Genomic DNA, 19,397 nt, shown 5'->3' with positions numbered 1-19,397 from the left:
AGTTCATTTTTAAGGTTCTAGTTAGATCACAATTTGGAAAGATGTTCTTTTTTTTTTTTTTTTTTGAAATGGAGTTTTGCTCTTGTTACCCAGGCTGGAGTGCAATTGCACGATCTCGGCTCACCGCAACCTCTGCCTCCTGGGTTCAGGCAATTCTCCTGCCTCAGCCTCCTGAGTAGCTGTGATTACAGGCACACGCCACCATGCCTAGCTAATTTTTTGTATTTTTAGTAGAGACGGGGTTTCACCATGTTGACCAGGATGGTCTCGATCTCTTGACCTCGTGATCCACCTGCCTCGGCCTCACAAAGGGCTGGGATTACAGGCGTGAGCCACCGCGCCCGGCCCGGTCTTATTCTTGAAAAAAAAAAAAGTTTTGAACCCGGGATCTGTGAAGGTGGGAAGTGACCCTCATTCATCTCCATCTTCCTTTGAAATTTTATACAGATGTTTTGGGGTGTGGGTGTGGGTGTGTGTGTGTGTGTGTGTGTGTGTGTGTGTGTCTGTATTTTCTGGTGAGAAGATGGATAACTTTCAAAAGCATCAAAGCCACTACCTTTAAATATCTTTTTGATTACTTTTACTGTAGTTGTTGCTTTAAAATCTGCTTTTTGCCATTTAAAGACATCTTTCAAATATTAGTTAACTCTTAAATGTTTCTTTGCAGAATAAGATCCTTTCTGCAGTACATTTTTTTGTTTAATACCTACCTGAAATTTTGGTCCAAACTCTAGGGGCCTTCTTCCGTAAGAATTTGGTTTAAAAGCAAAAGATTTTTGACGTAAATGAATTTTTTTTTCTTTTTTTTGGTAGTGATAGGGTCTCACTGTGTTGCCCAAGCTGGTCTCGAACTCCTGGGCTGATCCTCCTGCATAGGTCTTCCAAAAGTGTAGGGATCACAGGTGTGAGCCAATGTGCTCAGCACTGATTTGTGGGGGCTTTGTTTTGTTTTGTTCTGGAGACAGAGTCTCACTCTGTTGCCCAGGCTAGAGTGCAGTGGCATGATCTCAGCTCACTGCAACCTGTGCCACCTGAATTCAGGCATTTCTCCTGTCTCAGCCTCCCAAGTAGCTGGGATTACAGGTGCCTGCTATTGCACCTGGCTAATTTTTATATTTTTGATAGAGATGGGGTTTTACCATGTTGCCCAGGCTGGTCTCGAACTCCTGACTTCAGGTGATTCACCCGCCTTGGCCTCCCAAAGTGCTGGGATTACAGGCATGAGCACCCAGCCTTGATTTGTTTTTGCATGTGAGATAATGTATGTTCTAGTACAGTGTGGTGTGTCATAAAGAGCATGATTTGTTCTTACCGATGCAATGTTTACATTGGGTCTTCTACAGGCAGTAGAATGCTGGTGATGTGGTAATTCTAGTCGCCAGTCTTTTTAATCTCTATAACAGAGGAAGCAGAAGTAGAGCAGATCCTGGCCTTGTAGATCTAGAGACAGAGCTATAGTGTCTTCCAGGAAAGCACTTAACCAGAACACAGGTTTATAAATTGCTATGGTCACTAAGGTTTCAATCAAGATGGTAAGTACCTATGATTTGGGTGTATGTGCTACCCTTTTGAGAAGCATTGATGAGTTCATTCCCTCACTACTATAAAGAAATACCGGAGACTGGGCAATTTATAAAGAAAAGGGTTTTAATAGGCTCACAGTTCCACATGCCATGTGGGAAGCGTGGTAGCTTCTGCTTCTGGGGAGGCCTTAGGAAACTTAGAATCATGGCAGAAGGCAAAGGGGAAACAGGCACATCTTACGTGGCCAGAGCAGGAGGAATAGTGAGAGGAGTGAGGTGCTACACACTTTTAAACAACCAGATCTCACAGTAACTCACTCACTATCACAAGAACAGCACCCAGAGGATGGTGCTGGCCCAGTCATGAGAACTCTGCCCCTGTGATCCAGTCACCTCCCACTAGGCCCTACCTCCCACACTGGGGATTACAGTTCAACATGAGATTTGGTGGGGACACTGATCTAAACCATATCAAGCATTAATATTCCAATTAACCTGTGTGGAGAGGAACTGAATTCTGCTGTGAAATTTTTTAAGAATTAGGCCTAGGAAATGCGTGGGGGCTCACACCTGTAATCCCAGCACTTTGAGGGGCTGAGGTGGGCAGATCGCTTAAGGTCGGGCGTGTTTCAGACCAGCCTAGCCAACATGGCAAAACCTGTCTCTACAAAAATACAAAAATTAGCCAGGCATGGTGGTGAGCACCTGAAATCCCAGCTTCTGAGGAGGCTGAGGCAGGAGAATCACTTGAACCTGGGAGGTGGAGGTTGCAGTGAGCCAAGATCATATACTGCACTCCAGCCTGGGCGACAGAGTGAGACTCCATCTCAAAAAAAAAAAAAAAAAAGGAGGCCTTAAGATAATAATCAGTGAAATAAAAGAAGTAATATTTTTAAGAAATGAAATCCCTAAAGCTTAAAAACTATTTAATGTATAAAATTATCAATTTTTATACATTAGGGATTTCATTTTTTAAAATATGACTTGAGGCTGGGCGTGGTGGCTTACAATCCCAGCACTTTGGGAGGCCAAGGCAGGAGTTTGAGACCAGCCTGGCCAACAGACCAGCCTGGCCAGACTGTCTCTACTAAAAATACAATAATTAGCCGGGTATGGTGGTGTGCACCTGTAATCCCAGCTCCTCGGGAGGCAGAGGCAGGAGAATAGTTTGAACCCTGGAGGCGGAGGATGCGGTGAGCTGAGATTGTACCACTGCATTCCAGCCTGGGCAACAGAGTGAGACACCATCTCAAAAAAAAAAAAAAAAAAAAAGATAAGAATATATATATATATATACACATACACACATGTGAGACTTCATAGACACACATTGGTGTATACAACAAAAACAAAGTGTTAAGAAATCTCATGATTTAGCCACAAAATTAAAAGATTTCTTTTAATAAATATTTATTGACTGCTTAGCCATTCGACTGGATGATATGTAGGAATGACAAGAGGTCTGAGGCATAGTAGTAAACCCATGGAGCTAATAGTTTCAGGGTCGAGAAGATACCCAATAAAGACTTTGTTTCCTTTTGTAAGTCTCTCTAAGTTTATTTAGGATACCTATTTTGACAGCCATACAGACCTTTAGAAAATAGGACATCACCAGGCACCACAAGGAAATAGATGGAAAAATATTTAAAAATAAATTGTAAGCCAAGCGTGGTGGCTCATCATGCCTGTAATCTCAGCATGTGACTTGGGAGGCCAAGGCAGGAGGATCCCTTGAGACCGGGAGTTCAAAACCAATCTGGACAACATAGCAAGACCCTGTCTCTAATTTTAAAAATTCTTTTAATAAAATAAAATTTAAAATAAGTAAATAAATAAATTGTGGTGAAACAATTTATTTAGTTATTTTAAATTTTATCTTATTAAAAGAATTACAGTAGACTATGTTTCTGTCAGAAAATAAGCTATTCTGGAAAGCTAAGCTTTCCCAATGGTACATGAGTTCTCTCTCTAATTCTATCTTCTGTATTCCTCTCTCACTTGGATAATTTCCTTTTGAAAAGTTTCCAAAGTTATATGCTTTCAGACTTTTTAAAATATATTGAACATGATTTAATCTTCTCTTAGTTAGGTTCATTATTTTTAATGATATTATTGTATTGTGCTATAATAACAATGTTCTTAGCATCTCTGCAGTTTACAGAGCAGTTTGCCTGATCATTTTTGTTTTTAAACATCTTTTTTTTTTTTTTTTTTTTTTAAGACAGAGTCTCTCTCTCTCACACAGGCTGGAGTGTGATGGCATGATCTCAGCTCACTGCAGCCTCCGCCTCCACCTCCTGGATTCAAGCAATTCTTGTGCCTCAGCTTCCCAAGCAGCTGGGATGGGACGATAGGTGGGCACCACCATGCTTGGCTAATTTGTTTTTTTTTTTAGTGGAGAGAGGGTTTCACCATGTTGGCAAGGCTGGTCTCAAACTCCTGACCTCAAGTGATCTGCCCACCTCAGCCTCCCAAAGTATTGGGATTACAGGTGTGAGCCAACATGCCCACCCCTTAAACATCATTTAAAAAATCACTTTCCTTGGTATAGAAATTTGACTTTGAGTTACTAGGCCTTAAAGAAGCAATCCCCGTGACTTTGTCATCTGGCCTCAGCTATAGTGTGGGGAAGGGGCAGGGAGACATCCAAAGTTAATTAGAACTGAGTATAAATTTGCCATGGATTTAAGCCTTCTGTATAAGATAAATTCATCCATAGTATTTTTGGTAGTTTATTTACTTACTTGATTATTTCTGTCTTCATTAATTTTCTAATTATTGCGACTAGACAACTAAGTTCTGGGTAAGATATGTCATTATTACATAAAGATGTCTTACAATTCTTGGCATTATAAATAACTGTACTGTGTTGTATTTATGAAATATGAGAAATAAATAATCAGAAACTTTAAGAAGTCTCACTTCATACTTCTTTGGTCTCTTTCTCTGCCTTTATCATTGGTCAGGTTTCAAACTAGTTTTTGTAGACAGTCTTTGATTTTTCAAAAATATATTTAATCCCCAGTCTTTTTAAAGTTTCACTTTGCCTTAAGGGGAGTGGTCTTGAGAAAACTTAGTATAGCTGTGAGTATCCATAGTATCAAATGAGGAGAAGCATTGTAAGAATGTTAGGAGCCAAAGTTCTCACCACAATCTCATTAGATGTCCTGAGCTATTTTTTTCTTGTTGACTCAGAACAATAAATACTAAAGAAAGTGCCAAACAACCTCAGTTCTTCTGGCTCATACTTATATATAGCAGAGATATGAAATAGCCCCAATCCCAGATCTTCAGTGGGTAGATTTGAGAAAATGTTTTTTATAGAGATATTGTTGAAGTCCATGGAAATCAGGTAGAATACTAAAGGACCCAGTTGACCCAGTACATTGCAACCCTCTGCTCTCAAGTGTATCTCACACACAGCCAGTCTACAGATGAGAGACTACCGTTTCTGGGGATTCTTTTTCTTTTTTTTTAATTTTTTTATTTTTTGAGACTGCGTCTCACTTTGTCGCCAGGCTAGAGTGCAGTGCTGCAGTCTGGGCTCACTGCAACATCTGGCTCCCAGGTTCAAGCAATTCTCCTGCCTCAGCCTCCCTAGTAGCTGGGACTGCAGGCATGCACCACCACACCCAACTATTTTTTGTATTTTTAGTAGAGACAGGGTTTCACCATGTTGGCCAGGATGGTCTTGATCTCTTGACCTCGTGATCTACCCACCTCAGCCTCCCAAAGTCCTAGGATTACAGGCGTGAGCCACCATGCTTGGCCAGTTCTTTTCCTTTAACTTGTTTTAACTGCATAGTAGTTAGTTTCTCATTTCTTTTTTAATAGGATCACCTCAACATATTTAAAAAATGTGCCGTGTATATATGAGATTTGCCTTCTCTCGGTCATTAAATGGCAACACAGACACAGAAATAGAAATGTACCAATTCATTTTTTATGAAATTTATCCATTCATTCAAAACAAGTACTATAATTAATTAAAAATAATTTTGAACATTGGGTATCCTAGGCTCTCAGAAAACTAAAATGACATAATCATTGCACTTGTAAAGCTTAAAGCCCAGCGGGGAAGAGAAACATGATAGGAACAAAGGCAGAGTTTAAGAAGTGCTGTTACAGTCACAGGCCAAGGGGAGCTCACGTCTTTGAGCTTCAATTTCTTTATCTGTTGTGGAGGAGTGTATCTCATGAAGCTGTTTTGAAGCTTATCTAAGATAATGCATGTGAAAACACTGTAAAATTATAAAGCTGTGGACATGTCAGTTATCTTGTTTGGTTTAAAATAGAAGCCGGGAAACTCTTTGTTCTGAAACCATGTAGATAATCCAGGTATGAGACTCTAGTTAAACTGAGGAAAACAGTGTACCTGCATGTCAAATGCAGTTCCAGGGAGAATGTTTGAGATTGTATTATTAGGAGACTCTCTTTCCAGAAATCATTTTGTTGGCATTTATACTAAGTGGTGGTGATACTGAGAACAGCTTCATCTGACATCTCACATTACCGTCAGCGTTTCTTAGTACCCATGGTATGTTTTTACTGTAGCTCGTAAATAAGATAATATGTTGAGTGTCCTGGCATATAGGGATATATATATATATAAGACCCGTATTGTATAGTTGGTTTCTAGAGTGTCTTCATTGCAGTCTCCCAGTATTTCTATTTATTGCTATTCCCTTTCTGCTCCGTTTTTTTCACCTTAGTTCTTTACAGATAGGGAGATTATATGTCCCAGTTTGCCTGCCCTGGTTTATGTCTCTTGTCCCTGTGTCCCATTTACTTAACATTTTAACACCAGCAAAAGCATCTCATTTTGGACCTCACCTTATGTGGTCACCCTGGCTCAAAGCATAGAAGAAAATTAAATGAGGAGCCAGCAAATTGGTGAAATTGTAAAGATCTGTGATAACTGACTTCAGTCACTGAGGTGAGCTGATTTACAGAGTGTGGATTTGGTCCAGTAATATCCTGGAATGCAACTTACAGATTTAAGTAAGTAGTGCCTGATTATAGCTACACACTACAGCAGGTTTCCTAATGAGCTGTTAAAACAAAAGCATGTGTTTGTTCACTCTGGCACTGAACAGTAGTTTTGACACTTCACTAGTTTTCACCATAGCATGGCTTGTTGGAGCTGAAGACTGACGTTCCTTCTTAAAGGCCCATCGAGGTTTTCATTCACTGTGAGCTATGTGTTAAGCTGGTATCAATCTTGTTTTTGACCATCATTCACCACGGCGGCCAACCAGGGAGGTGTAAAATGCTTCCGTTTCCCCCTCCCTACCTGTGCACCTCCTTTGGTGTGACCCAGGGGGTGACGGTTAGGATGCAGCTTGGAGGGATGGCCCTATATTGCAGCATCTCTGCCTCACTACCACTACCCTTTTAGAATGAGAAAACAGGATTGAAAGGTCCAAAAGCCTGAAGAGAGAAAATTCTGCAGTCCTGTGTTTTTCCGAGCAGAGGGGAAGGTGCCACTTTGTGTGACTCCTTGCAATCCCAAATACAACAGAATAAAACTATCCCTACTGCCAGCGTTAATAAGAAATTTGTATAAAGGTGGAGGGAATACTTTACTGTTTTATTAATATGCAATCCCAATATTTTCATTGCACAGCAACTTGCAAAAAGTTCAATACAAATTATACTGAGTTAAAATCAAATACATAAATCTACCTTTCTCTGTTGACAGCTGCATTGGAGTGTGGGATTGGTCTCGTTGCTTATTAGAGCCAAATAAATATATATGATTTAATTCTTTCAAAGTGAAAGTAAAAGATCAAAAAATAAACATCCGTGGAATGGAACATTTTTAGTGTGATCCCTGTTTTACCCTCCAGCAAGGGAAACGTGGCTTAAATATCTGTTAAAACAGTGCTTCTCACACTTTAATGTGGGACTCTTGTTTTGTAGATTCTGACTCCTGGGTCTGGGATGGGGGCCTAAGATTCTGCATTTCTAACTAACTACAGAGCATGCTGGTGGTGCTGGACCTCAGGGCACAACTTGAGTAGCAGGTTGTCAGGAAGTGTGTGTTTCAGCGAACTCCAACTCTGCATGTCACTGTTTTAAAATACGCAGGTTAGAGTGGCACACACCAGACCCTCAGCTGTCTGGAGGAGCTGTTTTGGCTAGTGGTTAGGGTGAGAGGGACCACTCAGACTTCTAAACCCTAAGTATTGGCCCCAGTCTCTTTACCAATCTTAAGGTATCCCTAACAGAGGCCCAATGTTCCTGCTAATGAAATGAGTAAAGAAATGTTACAGTCCTTGGGTTTGAAATTCCAGTAACTGGCTTATTTTACATCTATTAAAGGCTCAGAGGAAAGCAGTAGAGGGAAGGGGCAGGAGACTAATAGGAAATGAGAAGAAATGCAGAAAAGAGAGTTCCATTTCCTCCTACTTCTATCAAAGGAAAAAGGAATGTGCCTTGTCTTTCTACCTCTACATAAGGCAACAGAGCCACCACTAACTAGTTTGTGTGACTACATTCTTCTAGCTATTTAACCTCTGTTACTTCACAAAAAGTCCTCATCTATGAAAGGAAGGATTTGGACTCGACAGTTTTCAGAGCCCCTTCAATTGTTAAAGCATAGCAATTAAGAATTTTATGGTCATGCAACACTAAAAATAATACATATGTCTTTACGAATGGGGTTTTGTTTCTGTAAGAGCACCTCCAAAATAAGTGTGTGTGTGTTAATATGTGTACATTTTATGTTTTTCCTTATATTCTTTGTTCTCTTCCTTTTGAAAAAATCTATTTTGTTTTGTGGCTTCAAAATCCCTGAAAATTTTTCTGTCTTTTTATATAATCTATAGTGGGCTGTATTAATTTCTTCTTCCATCATACTAATTTGGGAAACTCTGCCTCACAGTGGCAGGAATAGCTAGAAGTTTCTTCTGTGACTTACTGGCATTTTCCCTAAGCATCTGCATGTGTTGGATGTGTGTTTAAGTACCATGCATCAGATCCATCCTCTGTTTAGAGGATAAAGGAATGCTTGTTCCACAGTTTACCTTGGGTCCAACTCTGTTCTCTGCTCAGTCTGTTCTTGCAACACAATGACCTCTTCAGTCTTAGGACAGAAGTCTGGAGTTTATTCACATCTCTATTTTGACTAATTGTTTTACACATCAGGCTGCATATAATGTAGTGGATAATGAAATGCTTTAAGTAAGTTAGGGATTTTCAATCCTTAGACTTGTGGATGAGAGAATTTCAAAAATTATCTGCAAATTTACCTTCATAAATAATGTTCGTATGATATACAGAGGTTGAGTTTTATAAAATATAAACTGCTCTGAGCCAGAAATGAAATATAAATGTAGGGCTGGGTGCAGTGGCTCACACCTGTAATCCCCAGCACTTTGGGGGGCCAAGATGGGTGGATCGCCTGAGGTCAGGAGTTTGAGACCAGCCTGGCCAACATGGTGAAACCTCGTCTCTACTAAAAATACGAAAATTAGCCAGGCGTGGTGGCAGGTGCCAGTAATCCCGGCTACTCAAGAGGCTGAGGCAGGAGAATTGCTGAGGTTGCAGTGAGCCAAGATCACCCATTGCACTCTAGCCTGGGGGACAAGAGCGAGACTTTCTCTCAAAAAAAAAGAAAAACGTAGAATCCCATGTTAAAAACTTAAAGTTCCTATATTAAAATTAACAGTATACAGATATTTTTGATACATTGTTTTGAGGATGTGTTTACTATGTTCAAAGCAATAAATTTAGGAATGGAATCTAGTTTCATTGGCCCTCCTATAACATTTTGGCGAGAATATAAATTAATACCTACTTTCTGAAGGACAAACTAACATTATCCATTATAATGTGTAAGCTCTGTTTTCTTCATCTCACAAATTCACTTCTTGTAATTTACCCATTTATAATTAATTATTGCAAATATTTGTTTGGAATTATTGGACAGGTACCGAAAGCTATATGTAAAAGTATGCGCATCGAAGTGTTTGCAGTGTGAGCCAGACATGGTGGCTCATGCCTGTAATCCCAGCACTTTGGGAGGCTAAGGCAGGTGGATCTCCTAAGGTCAGGAGTTTGAGACCAGCCTGACCAACATGGTGAAACCCCTCTCTACCAAAAATACAAACATTAGCCAGGCATGATGGCATGTGCCTGTAATCCCAGCTCCTCAGGAGGCTGAGGCAGGAGAATCACTTGAAACTGGGAGGCAGAGTTTGCAGTGAGCTGAGATCGTAAGCCTGGGCAACAAGAGCAAAACTCTGTCTCAAAGATAAAATAGTGTTTGCAGTGTGAAGAAACAATCTATTCAACAATAAAGGAAGATCAAATGGCACAAATATGAAAGGGAGTACTATGCAGCCATTAAAGAGAGATGTGGTTATTATCTTAGGAAGATGACTATGGTATGAATTCAAAAGGTTTTTTTTTTTTTTTAATCACAGACTGGTAATTTTTTTTTTTTTTGAAGAAAAAAATGGAAGAAAGAGAAAGAAAAAAAAGAATAAAGAGGAAGAAAAAGGAAGAGAAAGAGGGAGAAAGAATGGGAGTATTGCTTTATTGCCCATGCTAGAATACAGTCTAAAAATGGGAATTGAAAACCTCTTTTATTCCAATAATTATGCTTAACAATGGAGACAGGAAGGAATAAGGGAAGAAAATAACAAACAAGCAGCCAACCAATATTTCATTTAAACCTATGAAATGCTATGCAATTATCGAGGAGTGATTTACTTCCAATTATGTAGTCACTTTTGGAATAGGTGTGATATGGTACTGATAAGAATGTATGTTTTGTGTATTTGAAGTGGAGAGTTCTATAAATGTTTATTAAGTTTACTTGTTCCGGGTCTGAGTTCAAGTCCTGGAAATCCTTGTTAATTTTCTATCTTGTTGATCAGTCTAATATTGACAATGTGATGTTACAGTCTCCCACTATTATTGTGTGGGAGGCTAAATCTCTTTATAAGTCATTAAGAACTTGTCTTATGTATCTGGGTGCTCGTGTATTGGGTACGTGTATATATAGGATCATTAGCTCTTCTTGTTGCATTGATCCTTTTACCATTATGTAATGTCTTCTTTGCCTCTTTTGATCTTTGTTGCTTTAAAGTCTATTTTATCAAAGGTGAGAATTGCAACTCCTGCTTTTTATTTATTTATTTATGTTTGCTCTCCGTTTGGTTGGTAAATCTTCCTTTGTCCCTTTGTTTTGAGTCTTTGTGTATCGTTGCATGTCATATGGGTCTGGATACAGTGTACCGATGGGTTTTGGCTTTTTATCCAGTTAATAACATATATGAGTTTAATACTGCCATTTGATGCTAACTGGATATATTTTTGGAAAGGCTGATACTGGTTGCTCCTTTATACGTGTAGTGCTTCTTTCAGAAGCTCCTGCAAAGCAGGCCTGGTGATGGTGAAATCTCTAATTTGCCAAAGATTTTATTTTTCCTTCGCTTTTGAAGCTCAGTTTGGCAGGATATGAAATTCTGGGTTGAAAGTTCTTTTCTTTAAGGATGTTGAATATTGGCCCCCACTCTTTTCTGGCTTGTAGGGTTTCTGCTGAGAGATCTGCTGTAAGTCTGATAGGCTACCCTTTGTGGGTAATCTGATTGTTCTCTCTCGCTGCTCTTAGTATTTTCTCCTTCATTTCAACCCTAATGAATCTGATGATTACGTGCCTTGGGGTTGGTCTTCTTGAGGAATATCTTTGTGGTGTTCTCTGTATTACCTGGAGTTGAATATTGTCCTGCCTTACTAGGTCGGGAAAGTTTTCCTGAAAAATCTCCTGAAGAGTATTTTCCAACTTGGATTCATTCTCTTCATCACATTTAGGTACACCTATCAAACGTAGATTAGGTCTTTTCACATAGTCCCGTATTTCTTGGAGACTTTGCTCATTCTTTTTTATCCTTTTTTCTCTAACCTTCTCGTTTTACTTCATTAAGTTGGTCTTCGACCTCTGATATCCTTTCTTCTGCTTGATCAATTCGACTGTTAAAACTTGTGCATACTTTGTGAAGTTCTCATGTTGTGTTTTTCAGCTCCATTAATTCATCTATATTCCTCTCCAAATTGTCTATTCTCGTTAGCATTTCGTCAAACCTTTTTTCAAAGTTCTTAGTTTCTTTGCATTGGGTTAGAACAAATTCTTTTAATTCACAGAAGTTTCTTATCATCCACCTTCTGAAGCCTACTTCTGTTAATGGAATGCACTCGTTCTCCATCAGGGCTTGTTCCGTTGCTGATGAGGAACTGTGATCCCCTGTAGAGGGAGAGGCATTCTGATTTGGGGTATTCTCAGACTTTTTATGCTGGTTTCTTCCCATCTTTGTAAATTTATCCACCTGTCATCTTTTTGATTTCCGACTTTCAAATTAGGTGTCTGAGTGGACGTCCAACTTGTTGATTCCCAGCGCCGAAATCTGAGCAATCCACTGCACTGGCCAAAACAGCAGTGTTAAGATTGATGGTGCTTTTCTGCCCGGGAATCGGACAAAAGGGGACCCAGTCCTGCTCACTCTGCACCAAAAACTGCTGCGCTGAGGTGCCAGCAAAACCGCCACGCCGGCCATAAGAGTTGTGCTGGCGACCCATGGGGCTCCTCCACTGGGAATCTCCTGGTCTGTGAGCAACAAAAATTCATCTGAAAGTGTAGCATCCTCTCGTTCTCTGCACTTTCACTGGGAGCTACAATCCGGAGCTGCTAGTGGTCAGCCATCTTGGATCTCTCTCCGAATTCAAAAGTTATAAAGGAATATTTGGGGAAAACGTATAGGTACATACAGGCTTATGTAAGCACAAGGAAGAATTGGGAAGCAGTACACCAAAACGTTGCTAGTAGTGGAATTACAGCTGATTTTTTACTTTCTCTCTCATGCATTTCTTTATTGTTGAATATTTAGTACTAGTACATAGAGAGGAAATAGAAAACCTAACTTGGAAGGGATGAAAAAAAGAGTAGCCACCCTGGGAGCTAAGTTAGAGGAGAAAATAGAGCCCAGGTGTTTTAGCATCTCTTCTGGCGTTGGCGGTGGGAATTCTCTGACTAGTCATCATTGTGCCAGAAAAGCTTCCTGTGCACAGCTGGGTCCTGTGAGGCGAGATCTGTGTCCTGCTGACTCATACACAGCATCCCATGTGGTCTTAACTTTATTTAGCAACGTCAGCTCAAGGGAGCCTTGTGTTCCCTGTCGGCCCAGGATTTAGAAGAGCATAATCATAGAATGTCTGTCAGGCCTGGAAGTGTCATTAGGGCTGTCTTAGTCTGGACATGAAGAATCTGAGGCCCAGAGCATTTAAGTAACGTTCCCAGAGTCCCAGAGGTGGTTCCAGGCCAAGTGGAAATGAAAATGGAAATGCGGTTCCCAGGCTCTTGGTCTATCTAGTGCTGCTACTTTGCTTGTCTCCAAGCTCTGTTATGGTGGATGAGTCTCCAGTTCTCAGAAGCGATTTTTAAGGCCAGAGCAAAAGGTTTCCAGGTAAGAGAATCTTGTTGGGTTTGTTGGTTTTTTTTCATATCATAGAAGATTAAATTAATAGGACTTTTGTCTAGATCTGTGTTCGGTGAAATGCATGGAAATTCAGAGGTTGTTGACTTTCCTTGGGTCTGGCCTCTTTGGGGTATGTAATAAAGGCTGCAAAACCTCTCTCTTGAACAATGCACGTTTGCTGAAAACCACAAAACTTTGCATTGATTTTGGTGGTTTCAAGAGCCCTGCAAAGCCTGTCCTGTGTTATAAATGCCCTTTGTCTTGTGCTCACCTGTTTTTAAGCAGTTCTCTTGCATTCGGAGGTAATGGAACTGTGATCTGGTTTTCATACCTTTGTGGCAAATATGTTTTCTTTCAAATAAAAAGAAGGAAAAGATAGCAACTAGGAGGAGGAACAAGTCTCATCACATCGGATACTAGTGTTTTCTTTGTGTTTATAGTTGCTGTTAGATTGTCATTCCAATAAAAGTAAAATTGTGTAATATTTTTTAAAGCTCTCATCACTCTAGTACAACTGCTTTCATTTTTTGCAGTGTGCTCCACTCTGTTCCTGTCAACATGGATATTTCATGGCTACAGCCAAAGACTGTTCATTATGCCCTTTCATGCTTCCACTTGAAAGACACAAACTGAGACTCAAGTTGAGTGGCTTCTTACCAAAAATTAGGTGTTTGAATAAGAGCAGATAGTTTTTACTTAAAAAATGTAAGTTTTGAAAGTGGCCTCATGCAGTGGTTAACACACTGATGACCGGACTTACCTGAAGAGTTTCTGATTCAGTATCTCAGCATTGGGACCAAGAACATGCATTTCTAATCAGTCCCCAGGTGATGCTGACACCACTGGTCCAGGGCCACACTTTGAGAAACAGTGGCTTGCAGAATAAGAGTCTTTTTTTTTTTTTTTTTTTTTTTTTGAGACAGAGTCTCACTCTGTCACCCAGGCTGGAGTGCAGTGGCATGGTCTTGGCTCTCTGCTACCTCCACCTCCCAGGTTTGAGAGATTCTCCCGCCTCAGTCTCCCAAGTAGCTGGGACTACAGGCATATGCCACCAAACCCGGTTAATTTTTGTATTTTTAGTAGAGACAGAGTTTGACTATGTTGGCCAGGCTGGTCTTGAACTCCTGACTTTGTGATCCACCCGCCTCAGCCTCCCAAAGTGCTGGGATTACAGGCTAGAGCCACGGCAAGAATAAGAGTCTTAGAAGACTGTGTGTTTTCCAAATTTTGCTGAGGACAAGAATCACTTGAAAATGTTTGTTAAAAATGTATGTTTTGACCCCATGTCAGACTCACTGAATTAAAATCTCTGCGAGAGTCTTGGGATACTATATTATCATATTTGAAGGAACTACCATACTATTGCTATCAGTTAGGCCCCACAGAGCATCACTTGTTTGCAGACCACTCATAGGACAATAGAATTTTTTTTTCCCAAACACTAACTCAAACCAGAAGGAACAATATATTTACCATTCTAATAGTTTTCTCATCCATTGTCTGCTTTGACCCTTAAGACTCCATCAGCCCCTAGCAGCATCCACATTTTTAAGTGAATTTTAAAATTCACTTAAAAGGGTTAGTGACCCTTCTAAGACATAAATATTTTTATTTCTGGTACCAAATACATTGTGCAAAAGAGATACCAGAATACCTGCTTTCTGAGAATTACCTGAAGTTTTACTGAGTTTCTTTTTAAAAAGCATAGTCACGAAGTGTGTGTGCCTGTATGTGTGTGAGAGAGAGAGAGAGAGAAAGGAGGGAAGGAAAAAGTTCTGACAAGGGACTTCTGACAAGTTCCTTAGTGATGGTGATGCTGCTGGTCTGGGACCACGTTTTGAGAACCACTGGAAGAGACCAATAACTCTCAAATGTAGCAGTTGCAATCTCCTGGAGCAGCTTTTAAAAGTACTTCTGCTCAGGTCCCACACCCAGAGAATAGTTTAATTCGTCTTTGGTGGGGCCTAGACAGTAATTCTAATAATCATCCAGCTGGCCACAGTGGCTCATGCCTATAACCCCAGCACTCTGGGAGGCTGAGGCGGGTGGATCACTTGAGGTTAGGAGTTTGAGAACAGCCTGGCCAACATGGCAAAACCCGTCTCTACTAAAAATAGAAAAAATTAGCCGTGCCTGGTGGTGCATGTTTGCTAGTCAGGAGGATGAGGCAGGGGAATTGCTTGAACCTGGGAGGCAGAGGTTGCAGTGAGTGAGCCGAGATCACACCATTGCATTCCAGCCTGGGCAACAAGATTGAAACTCCATCTCAAAAAAAAAAAAAGAAAAATCATCCAAGGTTGTGAACCATTACTGTAGGTCACTTCAGCTAAAAGGTAATGGGTTAGGAAGCTTAGGACCTAATGGGGAAAAATAAAGGCTAAACCAGTTCTCCTCCCACTTCAGTGTGCATACAAATCACCTGGGGATCTTGCTGAACTGCAGATGGATTCTGTAGGTCTAGGGTAGGGCCCAAGATGCCGCCGTTTTTAAACAAGTCAGGCAGATGCTGCTGCAATTGGCCGGGGGTCCACACTTTGAATAGTGAGTTGGTTAGAAAGTGTTTACAAACCTATGTAAGTCCTTATCAACACGTAGTTTTTTTATATATTTTTAAGTAGTATAGAACAAATAAATGCAATGTCACTGAGATTTCAGATTCCTTAAATTAGGAGCAGTAAATATTTTGCCATCAATGACTAGTTCCCTTCCCTTGATGGCTAAAACATTTTGTTTTTGCTTCTCCCTACCTACTTACTCAGAGTTTCAAACAAATGTTTGTAAATTAATTTTGCTTTAGTATGACACACATATTAACAGGCTTTTCCGCTTTGTAACTGGGCCCTAGGGTTCACTGTCTGAATTTGAGAATCTTGCCTTCTGGCTTCCTTCTTGCCTCAGACCCTGCCCATTAGGTGTTATTGCCCCAGGAGGCTAAAAGTTTAGTAATGCCCCAGGGCCTCGTTGCAGGCTAGTCACTTTTGGCACTTTCATGCTGTCAGACTGCAGGCTTTGGGAGCCAGTCGTCTTGTGACACGGCTTCATCCTATGTCTCTGGCTTGAGCCCAACCTTTCTGGCCTGGGTTAGGGGTGAAGCCTTTTCTCTGGCAGGTCCCACAGTCTGGCGCTTTTCCTAGTGTGATGGGGTTGAGACCTTGCCATCAGAGCCTGTTCAGAAGGAGAGAGGGAAAGACAAGACCTTAGCATGAGGAGGAAGGTTTAAGTCCCTTCTGTGGAATGTTTTTGTGGCCTGTTGCATCTTCCCAGCTGAACATGGCAGAAGTGGTTGATGGTATTTGAATTAGTGAGAGGCTGCAGAAGTGTCTTTGGGAAATGGGTGGGGCTGAGCCAGTGGTCTTCCCTTCTGCCTCCACCTCATGCTGGCCAAGGGTCAAGGCTATGTCTCCTGTGTGTAGCCTGTCATTGGTTAGTCTGTGACTATACCGCTGTTCTCAAAGGCGTTCCTCAAGAGAATGGGAACAGACTTTTTCAGTCATTTCCTACTTTTAAAGGGTACCTTCATGGCAGGTGCCCCTGCTCCCTCCCTGTGCCTGAATAATTGCCTGTCCAGCATGGGTAGGTGAACATCAGCAGAAGTCTTGAAGAATCATGAAAGGGATGTGCTTGTTCCATCAGGGGAGTCTGTCATGATAAAAAAGCAGAGAATGTTCTGAGACTCCTCTTTTAAAAAGGGAAAAGCTCAAGTGAGGTTTATTTCCACTAAAGGAAAGCAACATAAGGCAGCTTGACCTTGAGTGTGACTGGAGCCCTGTAAATACTACTTCTGCTCTTTTCTTTCTTTTTTTTTTTTTGGATTGTGGTAAAAAACACATAACATAGATTTACATTCTTAATTTTTAAGTGTACATTTTATTATTGTTAACTGTATGCACATTGCCATATGACAGATCTCTAGAACTTTTCCATTTCACATGACTAAAATTCTATTACTCATCAAACAACTCTGTGTTTCCCCGGCCCACCAGCCCCTGGCACCAACCTTTCTACTTTCTGTTTCTATGCGTTTAATTGCATGTATATGACGTGGAAATTTGGCTTTTTGTGACTGACTTATTTCACTTAGCATAGTGTCCTCAAGTTTCTATTCTATTCATGATGTAGCATGTGACAGAATTTCCTTTCTTTAGCCTAAAATATATATGCATACATTGTATGTATATACTACATTTTCCTTAGGCATTCATCTGTTAATGGACATTTAGGTTGCTTCTGCCTCTTGGTCATTGGGAATATTTCTGCAGTAAGCATGGGGGTACAAATACCTCTTCAGGTTCCTGTTTTCAGTTCTTTTGGACATATATCCAGAAGTAGAATTGTTGGATCATATGGTAGTTCTATATCTTATTTTCTTGAGGAATCTCTATACTGTTTTGTATAGCAGCTGTACCATTTTACCATTTCACCAACAGCCCTGACCAACGTAGGGTTCCAGTTTCTCCACATGCTACCAATGCTTATTTTGTTTTTGTTTTTTTAGTAGTGGCCATCCTAATGAGTATGAGGTGATATTGTGGTTTTGATTTGGTTCTGTCTTTTCAAACTCCAAATTCAGTCTCTGGCTACAGTTTTTCCCATACCCATTTTCAGTTGACGTGCATATGCTGTGTTGGTAACATAAATTTAACATTGCGAGAGCTTTTATCAGGCAGCAAATTGGAAAGCCCCTTCCAGGTCAGATATTTGACCTCTTTAAAGCTTATCTTAAGTAAGTTAGGAACTTGTATGTTCCTGAGAAAACACAAGAAAATCTGGGAGATTTCCATGTGGCATGGCTGAGCCTTTCTATCTTCTTGGTGGTGATGGTGTAGGGGTGTTACAGGCTCTCCCTAAGTTGCCCAGGCTGGAATGTAATGGCTATTCGCAGTTGCAATCATAGCTTACTATAGCCACGAACTCCTGTCTCAGCCTCAGAAGTAGCTGGGACTACAGGAATGTACCACCATCCCCAACTCCTTTCTGCTTTAAACAGTGGAAAAAATATATGTACTTTTTAATTCAAAGGGCTGGTTATATCTTCAAGATGAAATCCTCTTTGTGAAATCTGAATGAACTATTCCTGGAATATCCAGGGTCCTTTCCCCATGATAATAAACTAAGGAAGCCCAGAGCTGCCTCTCTTTAAAGATAGTAGGAAGCCTATGCATAAACAAAACACTTAAAAATAAAAAATATTTTATTTTACTCATCAGCTTAAACCTATTAGTGACTTTTAACTTAGAAGAAAACCTAGTCTTCCTACTATGACCAGCAGGACTAAGCAAGTCTCATAACTAGCCTCTGCTTATCTCTCACTTCAGCCCAACCTGTTCTTTCCCTCTCTTAAAAACTCATTTGCTCAAATATATTGAGTTCTTTCTTGCCCCTGAGCCTCCAGACCTTTTAAATAAAAAAAAAAAAGAGTGTAATTTTGATGAAGACCACATTGTTCATTTTTATTTTTATGGCTCTTTCTTTTGGTGTTGTGTCTAGACCTCTCCAAGCCCTAGCTCTTAAAGATCTTCTAGGTTTTCGTAAGGTTTTATAGTTGTTGTCTTTTTTTTTAATTTTAGATTTAAGATTCATTTGAAATTAACATTTGCACAAGAGAGAACATTAGGAAGATTCATTATTTTAACTATAGATGTCAGATTGCTATAGCACTGTTGAAAAGACTTTTCTTCCTTTTCTGAAAGAATTTTCCTTTCTTTTCTGAAATGCCTGTGTCAAAAATCGTATGGGCACATTTGAGTGGGTCTATTTCTGGGCTCTATGATGTTCCCGGGACCATTTTTACCTTCCACCTTCCCCCTAGTTAACTCCTCCCTATCCTTAAGGTCTTAGCTTCAAAGTTACTTCCCTGGAGAAACTCTTAAGGTCCATCCATTCGTATACATCTATATATCCTCAACTTCAGTCCTAAGAAAGGGTACCTCCGTTATTCTCACTCAACACCTGTGTTTTCTCCATCATAGCATTTAGCATAATATGTTTATAACTTTTTTCTGCATATACAAATCCTGCCTATAAGCCTCAAAAAGGCAAGAACTGAGGTTATTTTGTTCACCGCTGTTGTGCCCGGCACTGTGCCTATTGCATGATGAGTTCTCAGTCAATATTTTTGAATAAATGAGTGAAACAAAGTTAGGCTTCCTGGGATGTTTTCTAAATCCCGAGGTATCATTGTCTTAAAATCGGAGGATATTCTTGGCTCTGGGCGCCTTAGGGCATAATCTTGTCTAAGTCAACCCATGTTTGAAGATAAGGGTTTTGAGAACTTTTGGCCTACGTCAGAGTCACATAGAGGGTTATCAAAATGCACATTGCAGGGCCCCAAACCCAGAGTTCCTGCTTCAGTAGGTCTGGGATGGGGCCCAAAAATTTGGATTTCTAACAAGTT

General features: G+C 40.3%; 1 protein-coding gene across 2 annotated transcripts in view; it reads left to right on the top strand.

The window, feature by feature from the left end:
* Window positions 1–19,397, top strand: part of KANK1 (KN motif and ankyrin repeat domains 1) — a 187,345-nt gene that overhangs the window by 77,900 nt on the left and 90,048 nt on the right. The window contains exon 1 of one of the 2 annotated variants that reach the window (XM_064361498.1): window positions 12,905–12,991. The exons of the other annotated variant lie outside the window; for it this stretch is intronic. The gene's annotated coding sequence lies outside the window, so the exon portion shown is untranslated. Of the gene's footprint in view, window positions 1–12,904; window positions 12,992–19,397 lie in introns of those variants that run through there. 2 annotated transcript variants of the gene reach the window in all.

Source organism: Aotus nancymaae, unplaced genomic scaffold (assembly GCF_030222135.1).
Source record: "Aotus nancymaae isolate 86718 unplaced genomic scaffold, 86718_ANA_hifiasm-v0.15.2.pri h1tg000041l, whole genome shotgun sequence".
In the NCBI taxonomy this organism is placed as follows: domain Eukaryota; kingdom Metazoa; phylum Chordata; class Mammalia; order Primates; family Aotidae; genus Aotus; species Aotus nancymaae.
The sequence above is the reverse complement of the archived record's forward strand: the minus strand, read 5'-3'. Positions and strand labels throughout refer to the sequence as shown.